Below are 24,292 nucleotides of genomic sequence, written 5' to 3' on the forward strand. Positions count from 1 at the left end.
TTGTAAAGTCTTTGTTGGTGTTGTCTTTGGGAACATGCTCAGAGATTGTGTTGTTTTCAGGCTCCGCCGAGAGTAAGATTACATCGTTGTCGGTGTCACTGTTGTTTTTTGTTTTTCATCTTTCCCTTTTGGGGAAAGTCCCTTGTCTTGTGTTTTTTCTGAAATGTGCATTATCTTGCTAAGGTCTTTCACGTTCCCTTGTTCGTGCTTGCGGTCCAAAGTTGGGTAGCCCAGACAGCTATCAAAAATAGGCATGGCTTGTTGTCTGATTGGTCGGAGTGTCAATTCCTTCTGGTTACTAAAGCTAAATTCCTTGTTTGCTTGTGTTCCTTTCTCAGTTAGTTTTCTTAAAGCTTTGTCTAAGCACCGATCTGTGTTGCTCCCTTCATTTGACCTGGCGATGGATTGAGCCAGATCTATGTGGATTTGGTTTTTAAATCTCTCTTCCATGGCAGTTATATACCCTTCTAGGTATATTCATTTTGTGTGCATCATCGCCGTTATCGTTGTATGATCTTTTAGTGTGTCATTGAGTGATTCATACAATTTTCTGAAAGGGGATAGGGCTATTGTTACTGCAGACATTACTGAGAAAATATCTGTTTTTATTTGCGGGGTGTCTTTAGTGGGTTTGATGGCAATTCACTTAGTCTTATGTTTCTAGGTGGAGAGACAACAGCGTAGATGTCGAGTCCCTCCGTGGGGTCGAGCATATAGTGGGCTCTGTGGATTTTCTAAAGTGTAAGTAATTTTTCGCTTGTCGTGTGTCTTTGACTTCTTTTGCTCAGACTTCTGGTGTGGGTCTCGTGTTGTTAGTAGGCAGTTCACTACAGGTAAGTTGAGTATTGTTTCCTAAATTGTTTCCTTGGGGAGGCAGGTTCAGTTTTTCAACTGGAGCTTTACATCAAGTGAAGGTCATTTTTCTTGTTCTAGTGACATTTCTAGCCTGCTGTCGCCCAGTGAAGGCCTTTATTTCAATTGATGGAGTGACGACTGAGTTTGCTCAGGTAACAGGCTTGCTGAAACAGGTGTTCCCCTGCCAATTTGAATGGCTTCTCGTGAGTCGGCTCTTTGTGGCAGTAACTGGGATGGCGGTGAGATCTGTGGAGGTGGTTGACTCGTAGGTGCAGACACCTCTCTGCATGAACAAGCGTCTTTGCCTAGTCCCCCCGAAGGCTCTTGCAGGGGTAGCTTGGATATTGTATTTATGTGAACTTATGATTTTCCAAAATGCCATCTTGTCAGAAGTAAGGGCGTGGTAGAATAAGGTTTTGGTCGAGGACCTATGTCTTCTATAGGTGGTATGACATCAATTTTCCGTTGTTTTGGTACAATCTGGTTCTCTTGAATTGCTTCCAAATTTTCAGCATCTGAAAGTTCTGCTACGTTCGCAAATTTCCTTTTGGGCTGCTTGTTGAAAAAATAATTTAATACGTTTAAAGGCAAAAGTTTACCAGTTCCTGCTTTCTTAGATGTGTCATGCTTGGCTCTGTTCCCTCTTTGTGATTGACTCAACTTTTTTGAGTTTCTGTTTGTAAGAACACTTTTTCCCATTATTTTCTTTGAGGACGACTTTCTTTGGGAGGAAGTTGCTTCCATTTGTTTCCTCAATCGTTTTTTTTGGTTTGGGTTGAAGGGTAAGTTATTGTTGATGGACTCTTTTTCATTTTCTTTATTTTCTTTGGGGGGAGCTATGTCTATGCAGCTACTGGAAACTTCCTCCTCTTCTTGAGCGTCGCTCTCGAGTAGGACTGCCTGACTTAACTGCGGCACGCTGGTCTCTTCCTCAAGGCTCACGGGGCTGAGCAGGCTGTCCTCACCAGTACCTGCGTGCACATCGACTCGAACATCAAAGCAAACAGGTGCCGGCTGCTCTGAAATTAGCTCCTTTTCCCGACTCATCGCCACGCCCTCGTCGGGAATCCTCTCAGCCTCCAGCGGGACCTGGGCCGAGCAGCAAAGGCCCTCCCACGGCCTCCCCTGTCCTCAGCATGCCACGCCCTTGGGCATATGGGCGGGCACACTCCCAGCACCAGCCCCTCCCTCTGCGGTGCTTCGAACGAGCAGGTAGCCTCACAACCGGCCGGAGGTCCGCGGAAAGCCACGCCGCCATCACCTCCACCCAGCCGCCCACTGCTCCCACCCCACCAGAGGCAGCTGTCACTGCCTCTCCTCCAACAGGCGAGTCAGGCACGCCACAACCAGGTGAGGAGACAGGCACGGGGGGAAGGTGGGGCCAGGAACGATTTTCATTAAGGCAGCTTTGTAGTTCGTTGGATAATTTGCTGAGGTTGTCAGGTTTGAAGCCTGCATGATTTCCAAGTTCTGCAAAAGTCTCTCGACTCTCGGAATGCTGAGAGAATAGTTTGTAGGTAAAACCTGCAAAAAGGGGTTCAGCACGCCTCTTCCGACTGTTTTTTTTGTTCACATTTGCCGATTTTCTCACGTGCTGGTAAAATTGCAGGGGTTTGCAAATGAGGGATCACGTTTAGGTTTAAGGGCAACATGGGCTTAGCTTGGTGTCCTGGCTCTGCTTTTTCTTCTCGACGAGCTTGCGAACTGCGAAGGTGGTGTCATTCCTCATCCAGGCCTTGACTGTAAGCGGTGGCGTCCGTAGCATCCATAACAGCCATAGACTGCTAAGACTGCTACTCTGCCACTACTCCGCAGCCGCTCTGTGGCTGTGTTTTTTTTTTAAACTCTGCTCCTCCTCCACCACAGTAAACACTGGAAACAGACTCACTGGAAGAGAGTAGCTGCCAAGACTGGTACTCTGCCGCTACTATGCTGCTAATATGATATTTTATTTTTGTACGTCTTTGGAATAAGTGCTAATACTGAAAAAAATATTAATTATTTTATCATTTAACTTTTTTATGATGTTCATGTACATCCAACTGAAAAATATGTAGGAATAGGTTTGATGTTACAATAATGAGGAAATCAATGTTCTTCGAATTCCTCCTCATGTCAGTATACTGCCTTTTTTATGTCACCTTAACAGGAAGGCATTGGTTCATCATGACCCAGTCCCAAATGATGTTCGTATTCGGTTTCTCATATTGGTCATGAATATTAACAATTAAACTATGTTAAAAAATGCAGAAATAATATTTAGAAGCTAAACATACACTGTAACTAATGTTCACACGTGCAACTAAACAAATCTACAAGTACGAGAGACCTACAATGAGCCCTCCCTGTAGTGTCTATATATGATTGCAAATTCTAGGATAATGCCCCAAACTAGATTTGACTAGATGGAGAATAGTTTCTGAGCCGTCTTTGTGTGTTAGAAACCTTCGTATCGTTGCAGTAATTACATATGGTATTTTTCCGTGCTATTGGTGTTGGTATCTTGTTTAAAAGCAGCACTTTATTTCATGAATGTTACTTTTTCATGTGCTTGCAAATGATTTATTTCTTGTGACTGATGTAATGTGATTGTGTTTTTTTTTCTCAAAATGAAACTACATTGATGATGAAAGGGTCTACATGTTATCTACATGCATTTGTTGGGTGATTGTTGAGTGCTTCACTGAACCATCTCGCATCTCCTGTTTTTGAGATTGAATATAATTTCTCCCCCTATAGCCATGACACATTTTTAACATCCGGTAGTCTATCAATTATATGCTTGCAAGAGGTTAATTCCTTGCTATTTCTTCTCACCAATGTTGAAATAGGGGTTGTAGGTGTCTCTCATAATCTCAATGTACATCATTTTACGGTCATGAGCACTGTCACTGAGACAAAATGACTTCTGCTCTGCAGGAGTACATAAGTGAGTAGTAGTAAACCCACCTACTCAGGTGTCACACTTCTACAAACCAACAGTGATCGCAATCATAAAGTTAAAATGGACACAGTTGTATACCTACTTCACCTTTTGTGGTAATGTTGGCTGATGGAAGGCTATACTCTCAAGAAGAGTGTGAATTTGACTAAGTAGCAACCCAAACAGCAAATTATAAGAGTCCAAAATAAAAGGAATGTCCAATCCGGGTTCTAGAAAAATATATATGTGCTCTAATTAAGCACCCCATCTCCCAGAAAACTAAATATAAAAACTGGACTAAACCCACCTCTGTGGAAAGTACTGAGGATATGCAAGAAAAGAAAGAATACAGCACTCTTGGCGGAATACAGGGGTGAAAAGCAAATCAATATCCACTATGTTCTTTTCAAATTATATGTTTTTGATGAGAAAGGTTCACAAGTGACCTAACCAGTCTCTGGGGCCTAAAATGGACCAAGGGAACAGTTATGGGTCTATAGTACCTACTTGGTGACTCAACAAAGTCAAACCAGGCTTTGAGCTGTTGTGCAAGTGTATTGATCTCTGTTCAGGTACGGCAGTCCCTGTTGACCCAAGTTGCAATTTGGCGTATAGTTAGTTGGAATGCAGTAGCTCAGAGAGGTTTTAGGGCAGATTTCAGAAATGCATGTCGAATACTCACCAGGATCGGGTTGTAGTCGAAACAGTTTTGGATGTGCCGCAAACGCTTGGTAGGATTCATGTGTGATGATCTAGAGGTTTGAGCCGATAGTTCAAAACGATAATTCTGATGTTCCCTTGTCTGATCTGGCAAAGCAGCAGTTTGAAGTCAAGTCAGATCAAATTGCTCAATAACTGAGGGTTTGAGTTGATGGGTAACACTCCAATGAATCGAGTTTCGGTAAGGAGCGGTTGATTTGAGCTGCACAGATGCAGGTTTTGCAAGGATATCATCCAGCATCTAGCTGGTTTGAAGTGGCAAGCCCAGTGATTAAAAGGTTTGGTTGAGTGCCAAAAGCAGAACTGGCATGTGCTGAGGTTTGAGATATGGCTAACCCGATTTGAAGGCAGTTCAATCAGTTTGAGATGTCAAAAAACAGGGATCCTGGCTATCTTGGTTCTCAGGAAGTCCCATTTTGGGGCTTCAGGGACAGGTTCAGTACTTGTTCTCAGGCCCCCAAACAAGGGAGACTGGCCCACATGTTCAGGAGTGCTTCACCACAATGAGGTCCCGTGCAGCAGTGTGGATGTCACAGATGCACATCTTATATGAGCAGCACAATACCCCCAGTGTGCACTGGGGATGGGTAGGGGACAGAGCTCGCTTTGGTCTTGGCCACTCAGTCTTCACCTGACTGGCAGAGGGCTTTGGAAAGTCAATTCTCCCAACAGAGGTCCAATGAATTTTTCCTTAGTTGTGTGTTCCAAATTGAACCTAAGAAGCAGTGGGAGACCCCTCCTTTTAAAGGCAATACTCTGTAGGTGATTGGACAAAAGCAAACCTGTGTTAAGGGTCCAACCCATGTTCTTGGAACAAGTGGACTTGTCCTGCCAATATCATACCCAAAGTGCTTTGTGTTAAAGTAAGTGGATGGGACAGTAAGGAAGAGAGGAAAAGAGAGAAAACAAGATTGTGGAACCTTCCTCCAGCTGATCTGAGCTCCCTCTGCCTATACTAACTCAATCCCTTTCCCATGCCATTAGTATCAAAGGCCCTTTTGGTATGCAGCACCCTTGTTTGTAGTTAGTTGTTTTGTGATCGGTGCCCCATGATCAACTTCCTGTGGAGTGGTTTTCTCACTAGAGAAGGGGTTACCTGCTCCCACAAAGGGTCAACGAGAGGCAAACCACATGGCTACAGCCTTGATGGGAGCAGCAGAGACAGCCGATCTGGGAGGAATGCACATAACCCTTACAGAGCTGGGCTTCTCTCATAGGGTTGATACATGTATGATCTCAAATTAATGTGGCTTGGATGATTATCATCAATGCTTTCCACCATGCCTCCAACTCAGGTATGGCTTACATTTACAGTTTAACGTTCCACAAGAATAGATACTCTCATAGTTATTTGGTTTTGGAACAGGGGTCCTTGTCACTGCAGAAATAAAGAAGGCACCTGTGACCCCTGAAACTACTCAATGCCACTGGAGAGCAGGTGCTGCAGAACACATTACTGTTCCAGCAGGGCGCAGGTATACACTATGTTTCTGGGATGGAGTTTAGGAAAGGGGGATCTGATTAGCATATTTGCCTTCGTCAGATGGATGTACCCATATCACTTTATGAAAAAACTAAAAAGCCAAGACTTCTACACCCTCCCCAGATTTCACTCCACCACAGTAATGACACACCCATGATAGTGCTCACTTCTGTTGTCCAAAAATGTTGTTATGCAACATAATCAGCCTGGCTTCACTGCTATATTAATGCCCTTGAAGAGAGACCATACTGTCCACGACCTGGTTCAATATCACAATAAAACGGGACAGGACCATGTTATTATGAGTATTATCTAGATTAGAATGTCCATATCTCCAAAAGTCAGATATATCTCTCCGATCTATCCTACCCATGAAGTTGGAAGACTATTACTGATTGTCTAAGAGTGTAAATTGTGTGAGTTTTAACCTGGCTTCCCTTATCCCTTGAGTAGGGTTCTTAATCAGTATGTCCTATTGTTGGTCTGAAAAAATATGTTGAAGGTTCTTTTCCCATTTGTGTTGGAGTGCTTTGGTAGTTCTCCAGTGGTATAAAACATGCATAGTACATAGTATGACAAAACTAGACCCCCATTTACTTGGTAAGTCTGCCATCAGTTATCTATGTCTCGATTAATGTGCATTTGGCAAAATCTTTTCCAAACAGCACTTCAACTGAGTGTACTTCCACATATGTTCTTGATCATACATCGTTTAGTGTATTAACCTCGTGTTTACATATTCCTTCTTTATGAAAGGGAAATGAGTGTTCCAGAATGGCACGTTCATGCACACATTGGACCTTCTTTGAATTGTGGATATACTTTGTGCCAGCTCAGGTAGAATAGTTATTGTTATGGTTTGTATTAAAGCTTTCACCACTCCCCTTTTCCAGCAATCAAGCCCCTACAAGAAAAGGCCTTTATCAGGTTATTTTCTAACTCTAAACAGTTAGGCACATGCCCCGATGTGGGTAATAACTTTAAAGATGTGGTGTCGCCTAATATGTCATGTAGTAGAGCTACATTTTTGTTTTCAGTACCTCAGTCACCATTTACATGTGCTATTTATTCAAGTAGATGGACCCCAGATATTGCTTTTGTTGTATTTATGTAGATTCCTAATGAACATTTCAAGCTAAAATATTAAAAACCTAGGTTTCAGTACAACTATCCTTTTAATGCCCTATGTTACAGTTTCACATCTGCAAATTGTCTGCCACAAACTTTCATCGAAGGTAGTCCCCAAGTATTTAAACCCATTGTGTGTTCTGCAATTTCTGCTTTAAACTGTAGTGCCATACATTTTAGCAAAATTATTTTGTACCAAACTAAGCAGTGGGCTAACACACCACTGAACCATCTACCATGAATTTTGTGCTAAAGTCTTCCCTCTTTTCAATTTAGTTTTTGTTTAGGTTTAGTGGATAGGCCTGCATTGGTCATACAATGTGGCTAGAAGCCCAACGTAACCAATGTAAACACCCACAAATAATGCCCACATGCGCCACGCACTGAGTAAAAAATATATGTTTTAATTCTAATACAGAAAATCTCAAAAGGAGACAATGGTCAGTTTCTCAGTATGCACATTCTTTGCTAATCAGCTGCAAATACGTGTTTCGGCCTTGAAACAAAGGTCTTCATTAGGGCTTTGGTGCTGATTCACAAGTGCATATGTAATCAAAATTAATCACAAATCATACCAAAATTCCATTCATGATACAGCAATAAAATATATCCATTTGATACAAAATACAAACCAGAAAATGGGCCAGGGATGAGTCATGAGGAAATAAAATAAACAAATAAATACACGTAAACAACTGTTACTAACTTCCTTTGGTAATACAAAGTTAATTCTATGATGCAGATTAATCATTTTAGTGCTCTGTTTACAATAATGAATGTTCTAATTACAACAGCCTACACCATAGAAGTCATGTCTTTTTCCTCTCTCTTCTCACTTCTGGGTGGTCAATGACTACCCTGTTCTCTCAATTGGCAGCAATATTGGTTTCCTGAAGGCCTGCAGAGTGCTGAGCAATTGTTTAGGAGGTGAGCCACTTGGGCATGAGTGCACTCCGCATTTGTTTGTCATTTGCCCCTCCACTCTGGCAGATGACTGCAGACTCCTTATTGGACATTTTGGTTCACAAATTCGAAAAGTGCATGATGCGCTTTTGCCTCATTATTGTTTTAAATGAAGCCTTTCCTGCTCCAGGATGGCTGCAGCACACCACTCGAGAGCATTGCCATGACAACCTGGCAGTTTGCTCCAATTTGCTGCTAGTGCATTCTTCCTTGCCTATGGGGAACCAGCAGGCGAAAGCCAACCCCCACACCAACACCGACACAAAGGCTCCAGTCTGAGCGTTGCTGGGCCTGGCTGGACTTGATGCCCCCCCTCCTCCTCCTCCCCTGCAGCACATCATGATGAGGTCTAGTGGACTTTGGAGCCAGACTCTGACCCCTCAATCCTTGACCACCAGAACTTTATGCACCCCTGCAGATTTTATTGTGAGTTGTAAGCTCTCCTAATTCCGATTTCTCGTGTCTTTACATCTGCAGCCCCTTTTGTTTTTGGTGTGTCTAGCGTGCCTCACTGAAAAATCGAATTTAGGTGACTTTACATCTGCAGCCACATTCGTTTTAGAGCCTCTCCCTGCCACCCCTCTCACCCCTCCTCTCCTACATGTGTCATGCTATCATTGCTATGTTCATCTTACCTTACCGCCCTCCCCTTCTTTATGTATAGCTCTTGCATTATTGAAAAGACCGTCAAGCACCTACAATAATTAAGTCATATGTTGTAAACAGTTTGTTTTCCTCCTTGTTCTATGTTTTACCCCACAATGTATAGCACTTGCCCATTCTGAATGTTCCACTGCCTATTCATTTTTGCCCATACATTTTAGCTTAACTAGTACCCTCCCTGCGTTGGAGTGCTTTGAAGTGTATAGGGGCTATATAAATGACCAATAAATACATAAATAAAATAAATGTGTCCGCTACCAACACAGGATATTGGTCAATTCACATGCTTGTGACCCTAATGTGTTACCACCTAATCCATCACCCAACCATTAAGGTGTTTGAGGAAATAATTTATATTTAATGTTGTCTTGATCACTAGTTAATAGCCAATAATTACCCTTAGTGTTAGTTGATCCAAAGACGTATGGATACTCCCAGGGTTATATTCAATTACTCTTGCTTCCTGATAACACTGTTATGGTAACCAGTGTCTTCATGAAACCGGTCTATAGATTAAAAAAAACATACCAAAACAAATATGTCCTATTGTGAGTTATTATTCATAATCATGTTAATCCATCACCAGAATCCATGTGATATTTATTTGAACAGTTCTTACCTAATTTATTTATGCGACAACCGGTAAAAGATTTTTATCTTTAATTAAGCTTCCAATCATCGTCCCATTTTTTTAAAAAAGTGTTAGTTGTTCAATTCTATGGGTTATAGTCCCAGTTCAGCAGTTCCTGAACAGAGTATACATAACATAATGTGCACTTGGCTATTTATAATCTTCATCTAAATATTCAGCTCTTCACATTAACCAATAACTATGACAATCTCAAACATGTTCCTATGCAATATCCACTCAAAAATCAGTTAGATTTAAAAGAGAACAGGGTGTTTCTCAAAAGAGAGCCACAATTTCAATTATATATTCCATTAGTGACTCACAAAAACCCTTCACCAAATACCAGATATTAATGAGTCCAATAATCTTACCTATTTACTCTGCACCAAAACTCAAATTCCAAATCTTCTCCATTAAATAAAGTCTAATGCTCAAACATTTCTTTGGGTTTGTTCCCAACTCAAGAAATTCCTTCAAATGTTACGCCCAACAAGAAATCAACTTAGAATGTCACAAAACCTACTAACCAATCATTTCTTAGGATATCTATACTTAATCCCTTAGAACTGTGCAGAAAATATAGGAAACCTACTTTCAAATAGAAGGGTTTATTTTTGAAAAACCCATCTGCCACCTCAGTACAAAAATGCTGCGCTCCACGTGGCGTGAGAGGGTGCCATTTTTTTTCCTTTCATTTTATAATCATGATGACATCAGACGCAGAGCGCCTGATGTCATAGGCCATTTACATCAATAAACAAGGCATTCACGCACAGTAAGCGCAGTGTCTTTGTGTATTATTATGGGCAAGGTTTGATCTGCTATCCATACGCATATAACCCAACTTTAGATATATTGACATATATGACCTTTTAATCAAAATCTAAGTTTCTGCTCTTTAAAAAGTGTTACATGTGAAACTTTGGTAGCAATTGCTTTTAACTTAAAAAGTTCACTTTTGCTACCATATTATTCAACTTAATAAAACATATGATACCCAATTTTTTAACACTCCTACTCTTAACACAAGAAACCTTGTAAAGATTATCTTATTGAAGGCCAACAAATTAGCCAGGTTCACTAATGTGTATTGTTGGTGGACTCTGACTGGAATGCAGCAGATATCTTGCTTATCAATACCTTCTTTTCACACCTTATATTGAGTTCCACATAAACGCTACAGGTACTTAATGATAATTCATAGTACATTTTGTTATAAATGTAAGATTTTTTACACTGTGCTATTCTTGACTATATTTCGAAATTACAATAACCATTTTGGTTTCCTTCCAATGTATTGCCAACATTTATAAGAGTGGTACTATACTCACAAGTCCTTAATTTTTGACACCATGCACATTTGTACAATACATTCTTCATTCAATGTTCACAAATCTGTTTTTGCCTAGATTGTATTTTCTAGATTTTACAAAAGCATCTGTTTACCGAAACAAACAGAAACACAATCGATATCCAATAAAAGGGTGTTATTTTCAGCCTTATAAATAGTACAGTAGTAAAATATAGGACTGTTTCTTGTCATAATTGTTTATTACTACATAGGTATGTCCTTTGTTGTTCACTCTTTACATCATTATCACAGAAAGAACCCCATCTCATAATATGAATTGAGCTCTTTAAGAACAGTTCTATATTTGCATATCATTCAGCCTCCATCCTTCGGAGTGCCTTTTCTCTGTCTCCCCCTCTGGCATCTCTTTGTAATACTCTTAATCCAATGAATCAGATTCATACCTTGTCATCCATTAGTTGGCATTCCTGCCAATGGACAGATAGTGCTAACTTAATGTCCTCTTTATGAAAGACATTCAAGTGTTCCCGATTCTTACCGAGAGTTCACAAATTGTCCTCCCAATGTAAACAAGGCCAAATAAACAGGCAATTCCATACACCACAAATTTGGTTTTACACTTTATAAAATCTGGTAGAATTAACTCTTCATCAATATTAATCTGAAAACATTTGCATCCCGTGGTGTATTGGCACACACTATGAGTGCCACATGTGTAGAATCTGCACACATTCTGGTGTAACCATGTTTTAGGAATTTGTATTGGTTGGAGAAAAGATGGACTTAAAACATTCTTTAAAGTTGGAGCCTTGGTATATACTATAGTTAGTCTACCTTCAATATAATCCCTTAGCTTAGAATTCAGTGTTAAAATTCCCCAATGTTTCCAGAATAAACTATATAGGGTCTGATTCACAGATCATTTTTTCTATGAGCTTGCTCCATTCTAAAACGCTTTTGCTCTCCACAGAGTAGTGCGTTACCATCCCCACAATTTGTGAGTTGTCTCGTTCTTTCAGCCTGAGTAAATCTAGCCTACTCATACCGTAATGTTTGTTTCTTGCATGTTTTAGAACCTCCTTGGTATTTCTTACTGTCTAAATCTAGTGTCTAATGTTACACATTGGGCCTCATTACGACCTTGGCGGAGGTCCATGGCGCTATTGGCACCATGGACCATGGCGCTAAGTTGCCAACTCCGCCATGGGGGTTGGCGGACTTACCGCCCCATTCCGACCTTGGCGGGGCGGTAAGTCCCCAATCCCCATTTACCCTTCCCCATTCCCATTTTTGCCCAATAGGGCATAATGGGAGTGGGGAAGGCGTTAATTACGCCACCGTAAATTACGGTGGCGTAATTAACATCAAGGTCCCTTAGCGCCATGGATTTTTACACCTGCTAAAAGCAGGTGTTAGATCCGCCATGGCGCTAAGGGATCTCGTACTCAGGCGGTAAGGGTCGGCGATGTTTACGCTGGCGTAAACCCCTTACCGTCTGGGTCGTAATGAGGCCCCTTGTCTTTCAAAATCCTCAATTTTTCTGCAATTTCTACACGTTATTTATTCCCCAGTAGGTATGTTCTTCTTAACACTGGATTTGTGACAACTGGTGGCTACTAAGACAGAATTCACTTTGGTGGATTTTCTATAAGTCATACATTATTTTGTCACCTAAGAGAATCAAGAATCATTGTACCACATCAATTGCCACATAAATGGACTCCCTGATGCTGACCCGGGTGAGTAAAATGCCAACATCACAAAGGTGATTGGGTTATTCCTACAATTGTATTATTGCTCTTGTGCATAGGGTAAAGGTTGTAATGGCAACATGACAGGAGAAATGATAGCTGACACCACTGCTTCATTCGAGTCACTGAATGATTGAAAAAGTGTCTGCAATGTGTCAATTTCATCTAACTCTGGCAGATGGTAAGTCGTACAGTGGATTCAAACTTTTGATTAAAGCACACCCTAATCCAACTCTGGCTATTACTCAGATTATCTGTTTCCATTCTACCCTACTGAAAGCCTTTTCTGCATCCAATGATAAGGCTCACTCAGGATACAGTGAATCCTTTTCCTGCCATAGAATGTACAATGCAGTGGCTCTGACATGTTCCTAGAAGACTCGCATGGGATACATTCTATCTGATATTTATGAACAGGTTTAGATATGTGTTCTCAGAATCTTTTAGTGAGCACCTTTGCAAGGATGAAAATTTCTAAGTTAATGAGGGACATTGGCACAATTTTCAAACTCCATTGTGTCAATTCCCAATCTTGAGATTAGTTGTTAGTTTTCACAAAAATTCTGTGAATAAAGAGCCTGCACTATATGCCTCATTACACCGCGGCGGGGAGAAGGGGGGTTCAGGTGGCCTCACATCCAATCAGGAAGCTCAATATGGTGGCTTTAGCTAATGGTAAAAGCCCTGTTCCAGGCATACTTGGAAGCGAAAGGCTGCCATCCCCCCTCCCCCAGGACAGCGAGTAACTGCACCCAATGCTGCTTTGAGTCCACTTCCCCCACCCCACGTATTTGTAATTTGTACATCCCTATTCCACCCCCACCCCACGTATTTGTAATTTGTACATCCCTATTCCACCCCCACCCCACGTATCTTCAGATTCCTAGTCCTTTGCTGGTGCCGTGAACAGTGTTCCCAACGCATCCCTGTTGTGGCAATGGTCACCATGGTCCTTTCTTCCTTGTCCATAGTGGCCTCTTGTTTTATATATTTTTTTCAACTTGCAAAATGGCAAACACGTTGTTTCACACCTTGACATTTTTCTTTTAAAATCCCTATAAAACATGTTTTACTCAGGCCTTAAACTTGGCTCCCTGTACATTACCTGACTAGGTAATCCCACCTCCCCCAAGTGGTATGTATTGATTGATTAATTAAATAATTTAGCAAATAGTGGTGTGAGATGGTTTTCACATAAATGTTCTAGAGGGAAGCCATCTTCTTGGAGTTTGCATTCCTACATCCCTACTTCTGGCTCTACATTATCTGGATATTTACTTCAAAGAGAGATTATCTGTCTTTCAGTTGCTTGTTTCCGTTTCCATTGAGAGTGAGGGTTTCTGCTTCAAATCTAGTCTGTTCACGTTGATGTGCCTTTTTCTTCTCAGCCACCATTTGTACCATGATTCCTTTCCTGCAGCATTTGAGCACTTTAGTAAATCAATGTCCCTTACATGTCGGTCTGGACATAGCATGATCTCTCATCCTGTCTTTTAGGATTTCCCTAACTTTGTTTAAATTAAGATTTGTTTTCCCTGATCTTGCTAATATGGTATCTTGTATTTAGATTTTGTCCTGAACCCTAAAGTATTTGATATGGTCTTTGCAAGGAAGCTGAATACGCCTTCCTTACTAGTCATTGGGCAATATATTGACCACACAACCAGTCTTTTGTCTTATATTTTCAGTTTCACCATTTCTACTCGGCCATCCAAATCTGCTAGGTCTTAATAACCCTATATATAAGTGATGTACTAATTAGTATATACACACCTAATGTGTAACATATCTTCTTCTGTTTTCCCCAGTTAGGTCTATTCCAGCAACATCCTATGAGCCGTTGTAGACTGTAGGTACTGAAATAACTGTTCTCATTGTATGTAAATAGTTGACCTGGTAATGCTTAACAATATTATTTTCAGATCATCCATATTTGGTCAAATGGTCTGCTCATGGATGTTTTTTCTTTCTTTCTTTCTTTCTTTCTTTCTTTCTTTCTTTCTTTCTTTCTTTCTTTCTTTCTTTCTTTCTTTCTTTCTTTCTTGCTTTTTTTCTCTCTTCCTTGCTTTCTTTCTTTATCTCTTTCTTTCTTTCCTTCTTTCGTAATGGCCAGAAAACAGACCACAAATTTAGTTAATTGGAGGAAAAACACAACTTTGAAAGGAGTGAGGCCGTGCTGTGTGAGCTGGGCTAACCACTTACCCATTTCTGTGTATCTAAGGAGAATGTGGGATCATTTGCTGAAATCTACCCTGCAAGGAGCTGGAGAGATGGTATGTTCCTGAGGATCCTGCTGCTGCCGGATTGCCTTTTCCCTGATCCTCCTGATAGCACAACTCCGACTTTCTGGACTGTGGATTCTTGTCTCCAGCTTTCCTTCACCTCCCACCTAGCATCCTGTACTCCAACATCCATGCCTGTAGCCTCTGCTGTCCTCCTAAAGCTTCCTTTTTCTCAGGTATTCAAAGGTAGGCAATAATAAAGACACATAGCTAAATATTTATTGAGGTCATCAACACATGAGCCAATAGCAGGGGTGTTTACTGAAAAAGGTTACAGTCTACTGACCGCCACTTTCCCCCAAGATGAGGAATAATCCCCTGCACCTATAGTCTTCCATTTAGAAACTTGTCTCGAAGCAACAACTCAATAGAAATCTAGAAAGAGCATAAATTATATACCAACCTCGTTCTTATCTTTTTGTAATTTGGTGAGTTTAATGCAAACCCTTTTTGGATTGCTAAATTAAGTTTGATAGCATTGTATCTATATGTGTAACACGTCTTTTGGAAATGCTATGGGTAACATTGTGAAGACATGTATTATTGTAGGCAGTGTGAGCATCAGAATGGTCTAAAGGAGTCCCTACACCAAATGCCAAATAGTTGACACTCGCTCTATAATGTATTGAAATACCTCTGTAATGTATTGCATACTAATCCGTCTAGAATCCGCCTGGAGAGCGCAAATTAGGTACCTGGGGACTTGATTTGTTCTCTTTTCAACGGTTGCCAAGTTGCAAATAATAGGATGAAATACAGCATGTGTACTGGAATTTTATTTTTGTTTATATTCAGTGAAAGCACTATGTTAAAGGGACGTTATGGTTAAGTTGCAATAATAAAAACCTATCAATCTCAGTGAAAAAACTTTGTTAAAGGGACGTTATGGTTAAGTTGCACTAATAAAAACCAATCAAATTCAGTGGAAAAACTTTATTACAGGGATCTTATGGTTACAAGTAAAACCGAAAACCCCCAGAAATTCCCCAGTTATGGTAAGCTAAGCAACCATAACTTACGCCACCACTGTGCACTGCTAAGACTAACACCCAGGGCATCAAAGATGGCATCAAAGTTTTTGCACTGAATTTCATAGGTTTTTACCAGGATACCTTAATGTTTCTACATGTCCCTTACATCATAGTGAGCCCTTGCCCACCAAGGCTGTGTGGCTGCCTTCCCTCTGGGCTACTCGACGCCCGCTCCCCCTGCTCGCTTCTTTGTCCAGCTGAGCGTGGGAGAGCGGTCGCCGGCAGCCCTTGAGGGAACTGCAGGCCTTGGATGCCTTCCTGGCCCATCGGGCCCCCGTGAGTAGAATTTGGCACCTTTTGTTTTGTTGTTTTTCATCCACGCTCTGAGCGCGTTGTCTGTTCCTGCTCCCCCGCAGGACTCTCTAACTTAGGTGGCCCCACCACTGTGTACCAAATTCGCATACTGTTGTTTGTTCTGAAAATGTGGTAAACCAGGGTTTTCTCCCCCCGCAGGACTCTCTAACTTAGGTGGCACCACCACTGTGTACCAAATTCGCATACCGTTGTTTATTCTGAAAATGTGGTAAACCAGGGTTTTCTCCCCCCGCAGGACTCTCTAACTTAGGTGGCCCCACCACTGTGTACCAAATTCGCATACCGTTGTTTGTTCTGAAAATGTGGTAAACCAGGGTTTTTCTCCCCCCGCAGGACTCTCTAACTTAGGTGGCCCCACCACTGTGTACCTAATTCGCATACTGTTGTTTGTTCTGAAATGTGGTAACTTGTGCTTGCCGCTCTCTTCCTGTCTGCGTGCTCTCGCATTGTCTGTCCTCCCCCATCCCCTCCTACTCCATGGTGCTCTCTATCTCACCTATCTTCTCTAACTGCTTCTCTATTGACTATCCTGCTCGCCTCACTAAATCTGGTAGGAAAAAGTTTAAAAAGGACATCCTGGTCTCCAACCCAGGCCTCCCTATTGCTGACACCTACACTAGTGCCTGCTCTAAGGAAACTCTCACTGACATACTCTTTTTCGTGCCTTCGCCTGACCTATGGACCCTTCATATGGTCTCCGTGCTCTCTCCTTTTTCCTCTTCTCCCATTAATGGTGGCACCCGTTGGGATGTCCTCTTGGCCTCCTTCCACTCCTCTAAGGCCATCATTAATGTCTACGCTAATGGGACCGTCTTGGTCCAAGGCCCCCAGGCCAACCTTCACCTCTTAGATAGACGCTTCCCACGCCTCATCAACTTCCTTTCCTCTCCTGCTGTCCCCCCTCCTCTGTCCTCGTCTACCTTGCCTCTACCCTCCCTCCCTGGCCCCTCTCATGCTCCTTCTTCACCTCCTTCTTCTACACCTCCGCAGGGCGTACCTCTGATCTGTACCCCTCCCGGGAAGGCCTTCAAGGTTGGCAACCGCCTCCACATTGCCACTCTTAACTCTCGCTCTGCCATCAAGCATTCCTCTGATATCTGTCGCCTTCTCGAGGAACGGGACCTTGACGTCCTCGGTCTCACTGAGACATGGTTCACAGCCAGCTCTGTCACTAGCTTTGACACACTCCTACCTGATGGTTACATGATCCTCTCCGTTCCCAGGCCTAACCGTGCTGGGGGGGGGTGTTGCCTTTATCTTCCCTGAGTGGATTCCTGCCACTGTCATTCCTACGCAGACCTACTCCTCTTTTGAATGTCTTGTCTGCCGACTCTCTCTCTCTCCCAGCCATTCCCTTACCGTGGCTACCATCTATCGGCCACCTGGTCAAATTTCCCCCTTCCTCTCTGAGTGGGCTGACCTCTCCTCCTCACTCCTGTCCGCTACCACTCAACTCCTCTTTCTTGGTGACTTCAACATCCATCTGGATGCCTCCTGTCCCCCCACTGGACTCTTTCGTGACCTCTGCGACTCTCTCTCACTCTCTGTTCTCCCGTCTGGGCCTACTCATTCTGCAGGGCACACTCTTGATGCTCTGATCTCTTCTGACCTTCCCCTCTCCGTCCCTCTCTCCATTCCTCTCTCCTGGAGTGATCACTTTCTCCTATCCTCCCACCTCACCCTCCCTACCCCTCAGGCAAAGCCACCCTCATCATCGCCACCCACCTTCTCGGCCATCCGACCCATGAAGCGCGTGTCAGTTGAGGCTTTCGCTGCCACCTTCTCGCCCCCCCTCCCTCTTCGGTTGACTCCCACCCTGACACAGCCCTCTCCATGCTCCACTCTGCTATATCTGATACTCTTGATATCCTTGCCCCTGTCATGAGAATCCACCTGAAGCCCAAAGCCAAATGTAACTCCTGGTATGACTCGGATCTCGTCACCCTTAAACGCAAGTGCAGGGTGGCAGAGAGGAAATGGCGTGCTTCGTGTTCATCCTCTGACAAACTGGCCTGCCGCCTGCTCCAAAGGCAATACCGTCTCTCTGTTCTCATCAAGAAGAGAGCCCTTATCCAAGCCCGCATCTCTGCGGCATCTAACAACTCGGCTGAACTCTTTAAAATCTGCAAGGAGCTTGCCAACCCTGCTGCAGTCTCTACCTCTCCTGTCCCCTCCCAGGCCCTCTGCACGGCACTGGCCTCTCACTTCATCTCTAAAACTCAGGACATCCTGTCCTCACTCTCCTCCTATCACCTCCCTCCCTCTCTTCCCTGCTCTTCCTCTGGCCCTTCTGCAGCCACCCCTCCTCCCTCCTTCTCTGCCTTTCCCCTTTTTTCTGCTGACGAGGTCTCCAGACAAGTCCGATCTATGAAAGTCTCGTCTAAACAGGTTCACCCCTGTTCCTCCAAAACTATCAAGGACCACATCGACTCCCTGGCTTCCGCCCTGGCTGACTTTTGCAACCACTCCTTCACCTCTGGAGTCTTCCCATCCCCCCTCAAGCACTCCCTTGTGCACCCTCTTCTTAAGAAACCCTCTTCCGACCCCTCCTGCCCGGCTAACTATCGCCCAATCTCCATCACTCCCTTCCTGGGCAAGCTCCTGGAGAAACTGGCCATCTCCCAGCTTGACCTCCATGCTGAATCTGTTGGTAGCCTTCATGACCATCAGTCTGGCTTCAGAGCAGCCAGAAGCACGGAAACTGCTCTCCTGAACATCCGTGAAGACTTACTCTCCAACCTTGATTCTAACACTCCTTGTGTTCTTATTTTGCTCGATCTCTCTTCTGCCTTTGATACTGTCAACCATGCCATCCTGCTCAACCGTCTCCGTGATAACCTGGGTATCACTGGTCAGGCTCTGGCGTGGCTGACTTCTTTCCTTTCCAATCGACCCTCCCAGGTCCAACTTGGGTCCTTCCTCTCTGACGTCTTCTTCTCCACCTGTGGTGTTCCCCAGGGATCTAATCTCTCCCCCTGGCTTTTCAACCAGTACCTGTCACTCCTTGCTCACTGCATCGCCGCCCTCTGCCCCAACTTTCAGTGCTATGCGGACGATACCCAGCTCATTTTCAGGCTACCCTCGGCCTCCTCCTCTCCTTCCCTCATCTCTGACTGTCTGTCTGCTATCCAGGTATGGTGTGCCGCCAATGACCTCTGCCTTAATGCCAGTAAGACTGAGATTCTACTCATTGGCACACCAACTCCCTCCTTCCCTGCAGCTCTCTGGCCGGCCTCTCTTGGCCCTCTTCCTGCTCCTACCTGCAAGGCTAAAAACCTCGGGGTCATCTTCGACTCTACACTCTCCTTCTCTCCTCACATATCTGACGTCTCTAAGAAGTCACACTACCAGCTGCACCTCCTCAGAGGTATTCTTCCCTTCCTCTCCTTCCCCCAGAAGCTCACTGTCTCCCGAGCCCTGGTTCTCTCAAAGCTGGACTACTGTAACAGCCTCTATCTTAATCTGCCTGCCTCCACTCTCCGCCCTCTGCAACTCATCCAGAACAGAACTGCGAGACTTGTCCTTGGCCTCAAGCCCAGGGACCGTATCTCTCCAGGACTGAAATCTCTACACTGGCTCCCAGTGGCTGCGAGGATTAAGTTCAAAACCCTCTGCATTATCCACAAGGCCTTCTGGGGCCTGGGGCCAAAATACCTTCAACTCTCTCTCCCTAAATATCTTCCTTCCCGAGCCCTTCGCTCATCCGTCTCCAACTCCCTCAGGGTCAGCCGCTTCTCAAAGCAACGAGCTGGGGGTAGATCTCTCTCCGCGGCAGGGGCCTCCCTCTGGAACAGCCTTCCTGCCTCCCTGAAACTTGAGGAGAACCATCTCCCGTTCTGGAAGCACTTCAAAACCTTCCTCTTTGCCTCTGCCTTCTCTGTCCCTCTCCCCTGCTAAATTCTACACTGAAATTGCACTGAATCTGCAACTGGGCCACTCTCACCGACCTGGGCCTAGCCACTCTCCACTTGCACTGCCTCCCTGGCATCGCATCCCCTGCACTGCGGGACTGTCTCTGTATCCCTACAGCCCCCCCTTCCCAGCACTTGCCTGCACCTACCTTGCACTTGCCACCAGCTGGCCCTATTTATTTTATTTATTTTTATTCTACTTACTTGTACTGCACTTCCCCCTCCCCTTGCACTTTTTCCCTTCCCCTACCCCTGCACTTGCACGGTCTGAATGATACCTGGCCTAGTAGGATCGTTGTCTGTCTTCCCCTTGTTCCCCCCCCGCCTCGTCGCGCCTTGAAACACTTGTGTATAGGCGCGTTACAAATGCCATATCATATCATAACATGATAGCCACAGAGTCCACAGACTGAGCGACTGTCTGTGGACCTTGGGCAGCATTTACACTGCTGAATAGCACAGGGGTTACCTTAAATTATTATATCCTGCAGCAAAGAAGCACATGTAGTGTGAAGTACAACAGATATATGTAGCACAGGCAATTATGAAATGTAGATACAAATTCTGTACTTATGAAACCAGAAGTACAATTTCATAGGTTGCTCAACATAATGGAATGCACCAAGCACAAAAATGAACTGTGCATCCAACAGTATTACCTCACTGCAACCTTGCATACACGCTCAGAAGCAACTCTCAGAAACAACTCCAAGCTACTCAGAAAAACCATTACAAAAAGTAGTAAGTATCTCTTCCTATAACAGTAGAGTTTGTTGTATCGACGTGACCTGTAAGAAATAGCAGTATTATGTCTTTATAAAGAAATTGCAAGCACCCGGGAGTGGAAATGTCCCTCATGATGAAATGAGTGATGGAAATAACTCTAATGGTACAGAATACAATTTAAAAAGTAGAAACATTAATTTAAATTGTTTCACATGTCACTAAAACATGGTTTTCAGCCCCAAAGTCCAAATGCTGCACATGAACTGTTAAGTATATCTGCTAAAATGGATGAACTGAATGCTAATTTTGCACACTTAATGACATTTGTGCAAAGGCATATTACAGCCAATATTGGCCACCACTGCCCCACTTGTACCTGCTCCCCTTCCCCCTGTCCCAGCCAATCACCCCCACCAAACTCCTTCAATCGACGATGCTTTGATGAAACCTCAATCACTTCTTCCCCTCATGAACAATCTGTACAAAACCCCAATTCCCCCATGTATGTTTCCCATTCTGCTACCCCTTCCCTTTCCTAATTGAGTGTATTTCTGTGTGTAAATGAATACCTATATGTTTACTGTTGGTGAGTGTGTGTGGGTTTTTTTTTTTAAAAGCCCCATTTGGAGTCCGTGGACAGTGCGACTGTCTGGGCTGTCCATAACCAAAATGGAGGTACCCCCAAAAAGTGCGCCTGTCTGGACATGTCTGCAAAGTTATGACGCACCTTTATATAGTTCGGCGGCCCAACCCTGTCCTGCGGACAGCTGGCGCATGCACATCCAATCCCCTGTGCCCTCTGAACACCTCGCCTGTCCAGAGATGTCTGTAAAGTTTTGATGCACTTTTATTTAGTTTGGGGGACCCGCCCCTGTCCTTCGGACACCTATGCGCATGCACATCTGATCCCCTGTGCCCTCTGAACACCGCGCCTGTCCGGAACTGTCACACTTTTAATTAGTTTGGGCGCTCAGCCCTGTCCTGTGGACACCTATGCGCATGCACCCAAGAGTCTAGGAACTGGCCACAACCACCAAAGAATCTGGCCACTGGCCACAACCAACACATGACAATTTGCCCATAACTTCCCAATTTAAACACCATCTGCAGATATCATCTAAAAATAGACCAGCCACCCTATTTCTCACCAATGGCAATATCACCATATCATCTAGATCCCACTCCCCTACTCTGACAAGCTCTCGTGCAGTCACCAAATAACCCCAAATATGTTTCTCCAACTGCCCACCAAACACTACCCACTGCAAAAGTTGGTGGTAAATTCTTTCATTGCATGGCCATATGATACTGCAGTAGTTGGCGAGTGCCTGGATTGTTGGGTGCATGGCCTATTTTTAACCTAAGCAAACATCCTCGTATCATGTACATTCCACTCCTCTAGCCCAATGAAGCCTTCCTGCAGTCAACACATAAGCCGTCCGCCCAAGGACCTGTCTACGGACTGCTGAGTGTCTGCGGACTGCCGCGCCCTGCATGCTCTTCTTCCACCTAAACAAATACATGATATCAACCATCATTCACTCCCCCACCCTTCGCAGCCCCTCTTCCCAACATCAAATTACCTAAAAAGTATTTCCCAGCCCTGTTCCCCACCATGCTGTCCGTGGACAGCTGTGGCTATCCGCAGATAGAACATGGCAGGCGTTTCGGAAATATATGACGCACATCACACTTTTCACCAGCCAATCCGTGAGCAGAGCGAACAGGGAAATGGGTCAGCATAGTGGACCCAGATATCACACATTTTTTGGGACCTACATTTTGCCTGTTTTAAAGAGAACTACTGGATGGATTTACACCAAATTTATAAAGGCATGCTTTTGGGACCAAGCCCCTGCTCTTTCCACAAATTTGGTGAAAATCTGTCCAGCGGTTTGGGCTGTAGGCGTGAGAAAAATTGTTTTTCCATTTAGTCTATGGAAAAAAATAATTTTGCGACCCCGCCTATAACTTTGCCCCCCTCCTCTTAGATGAAACCTCACCAAACTTTCTGGCAGTATTCAGAGTGGGCCATATACTTGTTTTGCAAAGTTTGGTAAGGATTTGTTCTTGGGGAGCGAAGTTATAAGCAGCCCAAAAAGTGCTCTTCTTATAAATTGAGCAACTTAACCATAACTACATGGCTGCTACCGCAGGCCGTGAACTATAGTATAATGGAGTGGCAACAGCCAGTTTTTAATACTGAGCACACAAAATCCTAAAAGTAATTAAAAGACATTCACAAATGCATCACAAAAGTTAAAAACAGAAATCAACACACCTTGTCTCAAAAGGCCAAAAGTGCTCAAAACATCAATAACTCAAGCAAGTAATTCAAGTACAGTAACATTTTTTCTTCACATAATAGTAAAATAAATGATGATAGCTTCATATTTTCCACACATGAGCAGTGCCCGTAGTTCAACATCAGAGTAAGAACCCAAGAGCCCAGAAGCCAACATAGCCTACCCCAGTAAATTTCCCGTAGAATCACAGGTGAACAGATGGTGGTAGGCAGCCTCCAATTTCAATTCCCCACACAGTCGACAGAGCCTGTTAGATCTTCATGTTTTAAGCCAAGCACCCTCGATCTCCAAAGTATTCACAGTGTTACATTTTATTTTGAGGTAGTCCCATACCAAATTATTACCCAAATAGTGGGATATCTAAGCTGGTTTAGCTACCCTTTCCTGTAAATAGTCTAGAAAAACAGTGGGGTCAATTTTTGTTGTTAGATTTACAATTAACTGTTCATTACTGATGTTGTGCAGGATCTGTTTCATGGTTCTTTTGAAGACATTAAGGGACGCTTCAATGAGAGGCTTTGGCTCCATTATTATCCATTTTTGTGCAATAGTGCAGAGTTTCACCAATTTACTAGAGGACACCAGAGGTGCGTGCGTAAGGAGCACTTCCGGCACTATCCCTTTCAAAGTTTTTGCTGGGGCATTCATAACCTTCCAATAAGTTGAAAGACAACAATGGTGAACCTTTATATTGATAGGAACTACAGCAAGCTCAAGGTAAGTCATCTCAGTGGTTGTCCATGATGGAAGTCTCATCAGTCTCTTGAGTAAAGTTTGTTCTAATACAGTTTTAGAGATTCTAGACAAAGCCCAAATTTCAGCACCATAGAAAATACAAGACAACATCTTTAGTTGGTACAAAGACAGCAATGTATTAATTCAGTATCCCTCACCCTTACTGGCAAAAGATGTAATGCCACCGGCAATCACTGATGTTCAAATCTTAATCTGGTCCAGATGCTGTTCTCCACTTAGTTTACAAACCATATGGATGCCAAGTAGGTGTACTCAGTTACAATTTTGAAGGGGGCCCCCAAGCTCCCATCAAATGGTTTTAGCCTTCTTATGAACAGGGTTAAAGACCATAATTTTGGTTTTGACATTATTCACAATGAGAGAGTTCTTAACAGAATATGCTTTCAGGAGAGACAGAGATGAGAGCAAACCCTCCTGCATGAGGTCCATCAAGGTCCATCAACGAGGTTGTTTGCATACCCCATCCACTGCAGAGGGATGGAACCTAGCTTGTGAGGTATAGAGTTAGAATTAGCAATAGCTCTCACCAAATCAGA

Source organism: Ambystoma mexicanum, chromosome 4p (genome assembly GCF_040938575.1).
Source record: "Ambystoma mexicanum isolate Mex_15411 chromosome 4p, UKY_AmexF1_1, whole genome shotgun sequence".
Classification (NCBI taxonomy): Eukaryota; Metazoa; Chordata; class Amphibia; order Caudata; family Ambystomatidae; genus Ambystoma; species Ambystoma mexicanum.